The 12399-nt window shown below is 37.3% G+C and overlaps 1 pseudogene; it reads right to left on the bottom strand.

The window, feature by feature from the left end:
- Positions 1 to 399: 399 nt before the first annotated feature.
- On the bottom strand, positions 400 to 2254 carry LOC119509645 (annotated as a pseudogene).
- Positions 2255 to 12399: the final 10145 nt, after the last annotated feature.

The following is a 12399-nucleotide window of genomic DNA, read 5'->3' as shown; positions in this document are numbered from 1 at the left end:
ACCATGCATCAGTCAATGAAATTCTTCCCACAATGTAGCATAATATCCAGTGGAAGGTAATCTTTAAATATTTATACCAATAATTCACCATAGTTGTGTTGGATGCTGCAAATTGTACCATGATCCCTTTTCCAGCTGAGAAATTTTGATTCCAAATCTGTTCATCTTCATATATTTTGTGAAGCACAGCCCAGGAGAGCTGGTAGATAGTGCTCAGTTATAATTTCCAATGAGAAAAGCCAAAAAAGACCTTGAGAATTATCTTCATATTACTTCCAAGATGCCTCAGGCTAATGTGAGAAGCAATAAAGAACTGAGTCCAAAAAGAACCCCAACACATTAGGCAACAACAGTTGCATGAGTTCAACAAACTCGCAGGCAGTCCTTTAAATTCTTAGATCAATTTCCTGAGTAAAAATCAGGATGGCAGATGAGATCCCAAGCAAGTTTAATAGGATCAAGAACGAGGCAGAAAGGTGACTTCAGCTTGGGACCACTTTGACCTTTGAAAGGAAAACCAGCCATTGTCTTTCTCTGTACCATGCCTCCTACTTGTCCTGTGTTGTTTCTGTTTTCTGGGCATTTGATAGGTTTCAAACTGTAGGCAACCATGTGAAACAGTTTTAATAACTCAGACAAAAAGTGTTGCTTTATGAAAAAAAAAAGAAGAGAGAAGAAAACAAAACAAAACAAACACTCCCAGCCAGTAAATTCCACATGCATTCAGTGGCTGCATTCACTGGCAATGATCAAATCACAGAGTATCAGTTTCCCAGGCTCAAATTGGAAAGAAATTTTTTTTAAATGTAAATTGATATGCCTGAGGATAAATATAAATCATCATTTTCTTTAAATTTTTTTTTCCTTAAAATAATTTCTCCCTCATTGAACCCACTTTGATGGTGAACAATAAATTTGAGTTTATAATAACTTAAAAAATTAGGTTATTTCATCCAGGAAGACAATTTAAGACAAAAACAAGAAGATGCCAACAACACATTGCAATGCACAAAGCTAAGCTTTCTAAATGTTGAATCTCTTTAGCATGGGATCAAAACTAAGTCTACCCTTGTTAGATCCCTAACTCCTTATAAGTCAGCTTTTGTTTCTCTGAGAAACAAAATGCATTCACTTTGACATAAAAGCACCACAGAGACCTGAAATGCAAAATAATGTGAATCACATTCTTTTTCACAGAATTAGCAAGCTTATATATCACCTGTTTCTTTGCAGACCATTTATTCCACTATTTCTTTTTTTTTTATTTGCAGGACTGTCCTAAACTTCTATCTTGCCTTTTCCACCTTCTGAATTAGGAAGTGTCACAGCCCAAGAGGGCCATGCCAGTTCAAAGGCCAAAGAAGACAATGAGCATTTTCTGATAAATGAACTTTTATTCAGGGCTTACTTACAGGGTGAGAAGTCGTGGAGAGATCATGACAGCTCTCTCAGGCCAGGCAGGCACCGCATTCACAGGAACGTCAACCGAGTGATACAAAAAGGACAGAAAACCTTTTATAAGGGTTTGAGACTAAGGGTGGGGGGAGCCTAGATGCAGGAACAGGTTATTTTGACCTAGGGGGTAGTGCTGGAAGGACTAGAATAGCACTTGAACAATTACATTTTGCTCTTTTTGTGGGACTAAGAGCCTCTCATTTCCTGCCTGCTTGCATAAAGTTACATTTTAAGGTCAATTTACCCCCATTCTCTTTAGTGGCTTAGAAAGACAATAGGTTAAATATTTAGCTGCCTAGGTCATGCAGATTGCTGTGCACCAAAGATCTGCAGGCCTGTTTTGCTCAGACCATGGGAAGCTTAATGTTATCTATGCTGACTTCACAAGGAATGCTGTCATCTTCATCCTCAGATTCAGAACTCTCCTCTGAACTGTCTTCTGTTGAATCGGATTGATTCATCTCAAATAAGGCCACATCCATTTGTATAACTTTTCCAAGAGTCCCATCAACATTTTCAATATCAAAACGACCGGGGGGTGCAGTTGCCATTTCTTTTTTCAGCTTTTCATTTGCCTGGGCCATCTGTGGGGGAAACATCTGAACTTGGTCCAACAGGGGACTCCTCTCTACTCAAATTCTTTGAAGAGTAGAGTTCTTTTTGAAATCAGGCTTGGAGTTGATGAACAGTCTGTCCAATATACCTCCAGTGCCACCGCTCCCCGCCGTCAGACCCCCAAGCAGTCCTGGGTGGTCGATAAACAGGTCGGGCTGTGTCGGGGTTCGCTGCACAACTCCATGCCTCTCTCAAACCTCCAGAGCAGGCCTACCCAGGCCCAGATGCAGGAAAGAGGCCAAAACTGGACATTTTCAATATTATAAGTAGTAATTCTGGAAATAAGAATTTCCCTGTCCCCAAGGTTTTGCTGTTTTTGATTATTGAGAGATGAAGGTATTTTTTTAGTGACTTTTCCAAATGATTTTTGGAAAGACTGGGTCCTTTGATATGTGTTATTTATTCTCTGTTCTGGTATCTCAGTGGTTGTCCAGCCTCTTTCTTCATTAAGTGTTCCCGTTTGCTGTGTGTTTCTTAATTAGATTCCAGAGTTCAAAAATTGTGTCAGTTTTTTGCCAACGTGGCAGCTGCTTCACTGGAAGAACCAATTCTTGGAGTTTCCTATTCCACCATGATGTCACTCATGTACTTTTCATTTTTGAAGTGTTTTCATATACACTACCTCATTTATTCATCACAACAATTTTGTAGTAAGCACAATATTAGCACCTGTATTTTGTACTTGGGGACTGAGAATTGACAATTAGATTTACCATTGTGGAACTCATTAATGAATTGAAATAGAGTAATTTTGGTGGAAGGAGGAGGACTTAAACCAGTGTGCACTGAGAGTAACAGTGAATGGGAGGAGAGAAATTGAAGACTATGAGAACAGACTACTCTTTGAAGGATGTTTGCCATAAAGAAGAACAAAAGAGATGATGAGTTGTCTGAGTGGAGAAGCCAGGTCAAGAAAATTGTTTCTTTTCACAGGTGGAAGAATTAACAGCATATTTATATGCTGATGGGATAATTCAGTAGTGAGCAAAAACTTAATGACCCTGTAGTGTACTGTCATAATAATTGCCTTTCATGCATCATTTCTTTCTGTGTCTAGACCTCTTAGCAATATGACTTTTTTCCCATCAAGAGCTATGGTCTATTTCCTTAACTCTTGCATTTGGGGAAAACTTGTGACTAATTTTGGACCAATAGAATACTACAGAAGTGACACTATATGGCTTCTAAGGCTGGGCTTTAAAGGGCCTTGCAGCTTATGCTTTACCCCTTTTAGAACACTTACTCTACCACATTAAGAAGACTAATCTATCCTAGTGATAGAAGAGAGCACATATGGTAGAGTACCAGGACAGGCCAGCCAACAACTGTAACATCCACCAGACAAGTGAGTGGACTATCTCAGAGGATCCAGCCCTAGTCCAGCTTCTGGATAACTGCAGGTGCATGAGATACCCCAGACAAGAGAAGAATTGGCAGATGAAATGGCCAGCTAAGCTCAAATTAACTTACAAATTTATGAGGCATAATGAATGACCGATTGAAAGTCAATACTTTTGGGGGTGATTTATTAATAGTAATAGAGAAACCAAATATCTTTTCAAAAAATATTAGTTGTTACTTTTCTTCTATATGTTTTAATATTTACATTAGGTAAACGAATGTTCTATGCACTAATGCAGTTTATACCTTACCATGACCATGTCTTAACTAGTTAAACATATGGCCTATATACTTTACCTGGACTGGTATCTGCATATACTTTTACTGCCTTTGCATGTTCACTTCATTTATATACTTCTTGTAACAGTTATTATTTAACACCCTGCATTGCAGACATTTGTTCATTGGTTTAATTTCCTGAGTAAGGATGCAGTTGCTAGAAACAACTCTACTTCTTTTCTTTCACTAGGTCTTTCTTTCTTTTTCTCCTCTTCTTTTTCTCCATCCTTTTTCCTTTTGTTCCTTCCTTCCATTTTCCTCAGTTCCTACTTCCTTTCCTCCCTCCATCACTTATTATCTGTTTTCCTCTTCTTCCTTCCTTCATTTGTGCATTCATTTGTTCCTTCCTTCCTCTTCCTTCTTTCTTTTCTCTTTTTTCTTTATTTCTGAATTCCAACAGTTTCTTCAAAAGCAAATAATATTGAAAAGACCCAAATAACTGCCAATTTGAAATAATAAAGTTTCTTTGAAAAACAAGAAAAATATTAGAAAAATAGTCTCTATATTTTAGCCTTAGGAATTAGGAGCGCCTAAACATAAATGAACACATTGTAATACTAAATTCTTCAATAAGCCTCTAACCTGCCTAAAGAACATTTTGATATAGCATTTAAGTTAACAACTAATTATACAAAATATTTATTTTTCTACGTTAATGGTATACATATACTCTACAACATAGCTATGTAATCTTGAGCCAGTCATTATCTGTGCAACCTTGGACATGATGTTTAATGTTTTTCTGCTTTGGTTTCTTCATTTTAAAAATAGTCATATATCTGGTGCTTATTTCATAGATTTCTGTGCAATTAAATTATAGCATACATACATACAGCTTTAGAATTGTAGCTAGCATATTTTATGTAGTGAATATCTATTCAAAGTATTCAAGGAAGTATTATAACATTATATAATATCAGATTTTTCTCATTATCATTTTAGAATATTTTACACATCATTTTGGAGGAAGTCTGCTTTACCAATTTTGTTAAACATTCTATTTGATGATATGCTTTTTCTATATTATACTTGTGTTATCTGGAATCAACTACATCCTACATCTGAGATAATTAGTAACTATTGGATTTATACCCTGCAGTCAAAGTCACCAGTTCCACTGAAGTCTAATGCAAACAGGTTTTGGAGATAACATTATAAAATGAAAGAAAAAGTCATTAGTAATAGTCCCAGAGTTTATTATCTTCAAAAATAGTGATTCTTCCAGAAGGTTCAACAAAGAAATGAAGTCCCCGTTTATTGTTGTCGAAAGTCCTGACTAAATTCTTTGAGTAAAGGGTATGAATAAATGGTTAATCATGACTAACAAGGCCATATAGAACTTATGACTTCATGAAGTTCATATGCTCTGGTTGTACTACCCATGTTATCACAAGGCATGTTGTGGCTGGTGTATAAGATTGTAATTCATACTAACAGATGTTTGGGAATGAAATTATTTGCTTAATTTGTTTATGAGTCAGAGGAATTTTGTCTGAATGTAATTATATGAGAAGACCACAATTTATGAATGGATTATATTCCAAAAGTGCATTTGTGAGTCAGTTCAGATTGAGGAACATATTTTTATGATAAACTGGTTAAAGCATTAGTGTTTCCCAAACAAGACCACAAATAAATTCTTTAACCCATTATTTGGCTGAGAGTATTTGTATATTATTTCTGAGTCCCTGGAGAAAAGATTTGGGGGAAAAAGGCTTTCTTCCTTTTCTGGCCAGTTGTTTCAATTCCTCTTGTGATAGTCTTTCCTCTTTTTCAGCACTGCCCTTCCCATGCTCTCCCGTGAGACCACAGAAGCCTTCAGCCACCCTGAAGGAGGATGCGCTAGTCTGATCCATGTTGGCAAAATTCACAACATTCTGAAAATATATTCCTACTCTGTCTCGCCATCAGCATGTTCCATCTTTCAGTGTCACTGATCTCAGGTTATAACAAGGAAGCACTTTTGCTTAACTTTTTACCATAGGGAGATTTGTAATTATCTCAGGAATATTTTAATCTTAAAATAGGATATGTGTTCATGCAAACTGCTGTATTTGGTGGACTTGAAGATTAAAAAAAATAAAGTACACTGGAAAAAAGCAGATATTTTGGAGAGATGACATTTGGGGTCAGGGCCAAAATATAGGCCACGTTCTACCAAGACGTCTGTCTGAGAAGTCATCTCCTCTAACTAATTTTTGCTTCCTGCAGGTTTTTACCCTTTGTGCTTTACAGGCAAACACATTCTGTAAACTTTTTACCTAGACTTTCACATTTTACAAGCAGTGATGAATATTGAGCTCAGAAAAAAAAGCAAGATTTTATGTGTGTATAAATGAGAGTTTTCCTAAATTTATTTTTTTCTTTTCCCAAATCAATAAATATCTAATTAATTAATTGATGTTTGCTTAGCAAACTGCAATTTCATTGAGTTTAAACAACTCTTCAGTTTGCACTACTAGTTAGTTTCAACTACATGAATAGAAAATCTGTGTATTATTTTGGACACTAAAGTATGTCTAGAGTTTACCACAGTGTCTGATAATTAATGAATACACAATAAATACAGATTGAAAAAAGAGTAAAATTTTTTAAATTGGTTCATATTTGAAACACACCACAGTAGATGCATAAAGGTACCTGAGTTTGGAAATAACAAGTTATGCTCTATAGATTAACAGATATCTGTTAAGGAAATGGGCAATAGGGTAATTTGACCTTTTTACTCTAAATAAGGCATGTCTTCCCTTTTTGTTATTAGGATAGGTGTTAACTTTCACTTCTGTTGTAAACAATAAATGCTCACAATTTCCCCCTAGAAAATCACTTTTCTTTATTTATGTTACAGCAGGGGGAACAAATGAGAAGTCGAGAAAATGTATTTGTATTTGTTCTTGGGCAAACCCCATAGACATTCAAGATTTGATTGGCACATTTGCTGAGAAGATTTAAATAACAAGGAATACATGAAAGGGATTTATTATGTACTTGAAAACATTTGTAAATATAATTGAAACACACCAAGTGTGGTGAAAAACCCTGAACTTATATATGCAACCTGAAATTAGTACCACACAACAATTTTAACTAGTGAGACAATGTCACACAATACAATAGACTTAAAAGTAAGATAGACAAGACTGTCATGTTGGTCATGTTGGATGCAGTTTCACTGAGTTTACACAGCTCTTCAGTTTGCAAGGTATTTGGGTGACCCAAATTTACTTTCAGTTTTACACTTGAACATGTTTAATATAAGTCTCTGGGGTCTAGAGAGAAGACAATACTACACAACAGATGGAGCTGCTTGTTTCTTAACAGGTATATATTAATAATGTGTGTCATGCAAAGACTCCCTTTTGATTCAACTATTTCTAAGAGACTATTCAGACTTAAAAATCTTACGACAGACATTGATGTCTTAGCAGATTTTTTTCAAATGGATCATCTGCTCTTTATTTTCAGCCAGTCTAAACTTATTTTTTTAAATGTACGTTTAACAGAGTATATGGTACAAATGACCCATGAGAGTTAAATTCATTATAACAATCAATAGCTTCTTAGTTCCAAATGTTTGGAAATAAGTCACATATGGGTGTGACTTTATGAAATATTTATATACTAATGCTGCCAATTTAAGAGTGGTATTAATCCACATATTTTACTGGCAGAGTCATCAGCATTTGATATAAACCCTAAAGTTATCCAGCAAGTGTCAGTTTTACAAATCCTACTAACACAAAGGGAGGTACCTTATTGGAAAGATTTCTGCTCACTGGTTATCAAACATTTTCCAAAGCAGTTAACTCCTTTGAATCTCAATATTTTAAATCATTGTGAATTTCATATGTCAAGAAATAGTCACTTACCCAGTTACTGATAAGATTATATGCATATTGAACTTGCAGGTCACAAGAAAGAAGGAACTAGTATGTATTAATTACCTATGCAAGATGCTTTAACATACATTTGCCTATTTCATTATCACAATTCATAGCAATTGTTGTGATTATTATTCCCACTTTACAGGTCATGACACAGAGGTTCAGCGTACTTAAGTTGCTTTCCCAAATTCAACCCGATTAAATAATGATGGTGAATCTGTTATAGGAAACAAACTGAGAGCTCTTTTTTGTTCCTCATAGTTTCCTTTCCAAAGGAACTTTATGTTTGATGTGCAGAAATAGCAATATGAAAGAAAAAGCTTTGAAAAATTGAACTTGAACTCCAACTTTTCACCTGGAACCCATATGCTCTCCATCTCTCCAGTACTCTTCAACCACATTCCACCTACTAAGCTCAGCCTTGTTTCCATGTATCTATTTGTTCTGCTCCTTCCATTCCCAAAAGCCTCACTTCTGCTCTAACCCTACTTGAAATCTACCCATACCTCAGTATTGGACTGAATGCATAGATTTTTCCACAAAGATTTCCATTGTTACCCGAGCCTTTGTTTCTTCCTTCTTTTGCAGATATTGCCTTTACCACATTACTTCACCTTATTTTATACTGCCTTGTGTTCTTCTTTTCACCTAAAAACAACCCCAACTTATCATTTCACTTCATTCTTTACACATTGCCATTTCTTAGTATGTTCTACATATGCTCATATCAACTAAATGATAATGTGATCATGGTTCAGACTAATATTTTATATACTCCCTGTTCTAGTTTGCTAATGCTGCTGGAATGCAAAACACCAGAGATGGATAGGCTTTTATAAAGGGGATTTATTTGGTTACACAGTTACTGTCTTAAGGCCATAAAGTGTCCAAGGCAATGCATCAACAATCAGGTACCTTCACTGGAGGATGGCCAATGGTGTCCGGAAAACCTCTGTTAGCTGGGAAAGCATGTGGCTGGCATCTGCTCCAAGTTCTGGTTTCAAAATGGCTTTCTCCCAGGATGCTCCTCTCTAGGCCCCGGCTTCTCTTCAAAATGTCACTCTTGGTTGCTCTTGGGGCATCCTCTCTCAGCTTCTCTGGAGCAAGAGTCTGCTTTCAACAGCTGTCTTCAAACTGTCTCTCATCTGCAGCCCTCTCTCAGCTTCTGTGCATCTTCAAAGTGTCTCTCTTGGCTGTGGCAAGATGGCCCCTTCTGTCTGAACTTATACACTGCTCCAGTAATCAAGGCCCATGCTGAATGGGTGGGGCCACACATCCATGGAAATTATCTCATCAGAGTTATCACCTACAGTTGGGTGGGGCACATCTCCATGGAAACAAAAAGAATTCCAGTCTAATCAGCACTAAAATGTCTGCCCCACAAGATTGCATCAAAGAATATGGCTTTTTCTGGGGGACAAAATACATTCAAACTGGCACATTCCACCCCCTGGACTCCAGAAAAATATATTCTTTCCAAATACAAAATACATTCATCCCATCACAATATCACAAAAACTTAAATCATTTCAGTAACAATAATTAAGTACAAGATCCCATCAAAATCAATTATAGGCATGGTCAGTTCTAAGGCATAATTCCCCTTTAGCTGTGGATCTGTGAACTTAAAACAAGTTATGCACTTCCAATATACAAAGGAGGGACATTCACAGGATAAACATTCCCATTGCCATTAGGAGAACCAGTAAGGAAAACAGGGTTCACAGGACCAAAACAGTTCCTAAAACCTGCAGGACAAACTCCATTAGATTTCAAAGTCTGAGAGTCATTTACAGAACCATGTTGCATCCTTGGGGCTTGAGAGAGCGGGAGTTTAACCCTTCCTAAGGGCCTTTTCATCAGCCCTTTCCTCTCCAAATACTGGGGTGAGTACTCCAACATATTCACACATTGGGGAGACCACCTTCTCAGCTCCACCCCCCTCAAACATGGGGGGAAGCACCTGGATTCCCTTCCATCTCCGGGGTACATGCTCAACCCCTTCGGAACAGTGGGGTGGCAGCCAGGCTCTCCCCAATTCCCTAGGAATGTGCTCCACCTTCTTTGGGGCCTGGGGTGGCAAAACTTTTTCAGAGCATCGAGGCAGAAAGCCAACTCTTGACCTCCGGGGCAAACTCACCCTTGCATGCATGTGGGCTACTCTGCTCTCCCAGCCCAAGGCCTCTTGACTCCAGACCTCAACCTCCATGGCACTGTCTTTGAAGAAATTTTTCCTTCAATTTGTTCCTTGTCTTTCTCCTCCAGTCCAGACCAGCAACAGCTCTGTCTATAAAGATCTCACAAAAATTCTGTTGGCTTCACATGAAGCACACAGGGGTCAAAGCCATCAGACAATAGGACTTTCCACAAATCCTTTCTGCTTAACTCCTTTTCCAATCTTGGCTTGTATTGAAATGGCAGATGGTTTCCATGTTTGGTTAAATCCTCATGTTGGGCTGTAGCTTCTGGGGATCCACCCCCTGGAAGCCTAGAATTTTCCAAACCATCAGTTTCTGGTTTCTTTGAATCCAAGAGTTCAGTTCTAAGTTCATCTCTGTCCTCTCGCATTTTACTATAAGCTGCAAATAGAAGCCAGGCTACTACTTCTATATTTTGCTTGGAGACCTCATCAGCTAAATATTCTAGATTGTCACTTTCAAATTCTGCTTTCCATCCAACACCAGGACACAATTTTGCCAAATTCTCTGCCACTTTAAAACAAGGATCACCTTTCTTCCAGTTCACAACAACACACTGATCATTTCTGTTCAAGTCCTCATCAGAAGTATCTTCAGAGTCCATATTTCCACAAATAGTCTCTTCAAAGCAGTTTAGGCCTTTTCTACCAAATTCCTCACAATTCTTCCAGAATCTTCCCCTTATCCATTTAAAAAGCCAATCCAACATGTTTGGTATTTGCAAACTCAGCAGCAAAAGCATCCCACTCCTGGTACCAAAATCTGTTCTAGTTTGCTAATGCTGCTGGAATGCAAAACACCAGAGATAGATAGGCTTTTATGAAGGGGATTTATTTGGTTACACAGTTACTGTCTTAAGGCCATAAAGTGTCCAAGGCAATGCATCAACAATTGGGCCTTCACTGGAGGATGGCCAATGGTGTCTGGAAAACCTCTGTTAGCTGGGAAGGCATGTGGCTGGCATCTGCTCCAAGTTCTGGTTTCAAAATGGCTCTCTCCCAGGATGTTCCTCTCTAGGCCACAGTTCCTCTTCAAAATGTCACTCTTGGTTGCTCTTGGGGCATCCTCTCTTAGCTTCTCTGGAGCAAGAGTCTGCTTTCAACACCTGTCTTCAAACTGTCTCTCATCTGCAGCTCCTCTCTTAGCTTCTGTGCATCTTCAAAGTGTCTCTCTTGGCTATGGCAAGATGGCTCCTTCTGTCTGAACTTATACACTGCTCCAGTAATCAAGGCCCATGCTGAATGGGTGGGGCCACACATCCATGGAAATTATCTCATCAGAGTTATCACCTACAGTTGGGTGGGGCACATCTCCATGGAAACACTCAAAGAATTCCAGTCTAATCAGCACTAAAATGTCTGCCCCACAAGATTGCATCAAAGAATATGGCTTTTTCTGGGGGACATAATACATTCAAACTGGCACATTCCCCAACATATCACATAATATAACAACATTCAGAAAGGGAAGTTAATTGTCCTTCTGAAATTAGCAGACCCACTAAATTCCTATTTGTACATTGATAATTCATATTACACAACCAGAAGTAAGAAAAGCACTTTAGAATTTTAGCACCATAAAAAGTATTGGCACTCACCACCCGTTGCCTACCAAAGCCATGTCTCTTATTCTTGAAACTATAAACCAGATTTTGGTCAAATGTATTCATTTGAACATGGAATAAAGAAAATCTAAGCCATTCATAAAAGATACATTTTCTTTACCATTGATTGCTTCAGCTATGAACATGTGATACAAACCTGGCAAATGAAATGTAAGGAGACATCTGCTGAGGCATTATCTGAAAAGTTTTTTCAATCTTAAAAAGTAGCAGATAGCAGGGATTCTCCCAATATTTGTGCCTTTGGGTGCTGCTGAGTGAAATGATGATGCGTCAAGTTTCTGCAGACATCTTATTACCTTCAAGGAAAACTGCTGATAACTCAGAATGGCAGTTGAGAAAGATCACCTAGATCCTTGATAAATACAGAGTTGCTAAATTAGTTAACCCGAAGCCACCCATTCTCTAGAATTCTTGTTATATGAAATAATAAATCTTATTGTTTGATCTGATTGTTAGAAAGAATACATATTATTCTTTAGGTTACATTTGTCTTTTGTTATTTGTGGTAGAATGGAGCCTAACTTCTATAAATAGTTTAACAGATGTCCAATCTTGGTAGATACTCCAGTTGATTAAAAATATTTTGTTGTTATTAATTTTAAATGCCCAATAAATTTTTGCTTTTTTGGAACTTTGTATGTGTCATTCTTTCATTAGTCAAAAAAAGTTACTAATCCTTAAAGAAGTAAAATACAATTGTTAACATGAAAGGAATGAACTTGAAAAAGTTCAACCATAGACAGAGGAAATGTCAAATGTTCAAGACTGTTTCTTTCTAACAAAAGATGATTTTTGTGGCAGAATGCTATGAGTCATTATGGGATTTACGTAATAAAAGACGCATGTTTTTCTCCATTTTGGTTAAAATTGTAACATATGTTTCCATACATAATGCTGAAAATTTCTGATTGAACAAAGCATTTACCATAATAACCAAATACTC

The sequence above is a fragment of the Choloepus didactylus genome, chromosome 1 (assembly GCF_015220235.1).
Source record: "Choloepus didactylus isolate mChoDid1 chromosome 1, mChoDid1.pri, whole genome shotgun sequence".
Lineage (NCBI taxonomy): Eukaryota > Metazoa > Chordata > Mammalia > Pilosa > Megalonychidae > Choloepus > Choloepus didactylus.
The sequence above is the reverse complement of the archived record's forward strand: the minus strand, read 5'-3'. Positions and strand labels throughout refer to the sequence as shown.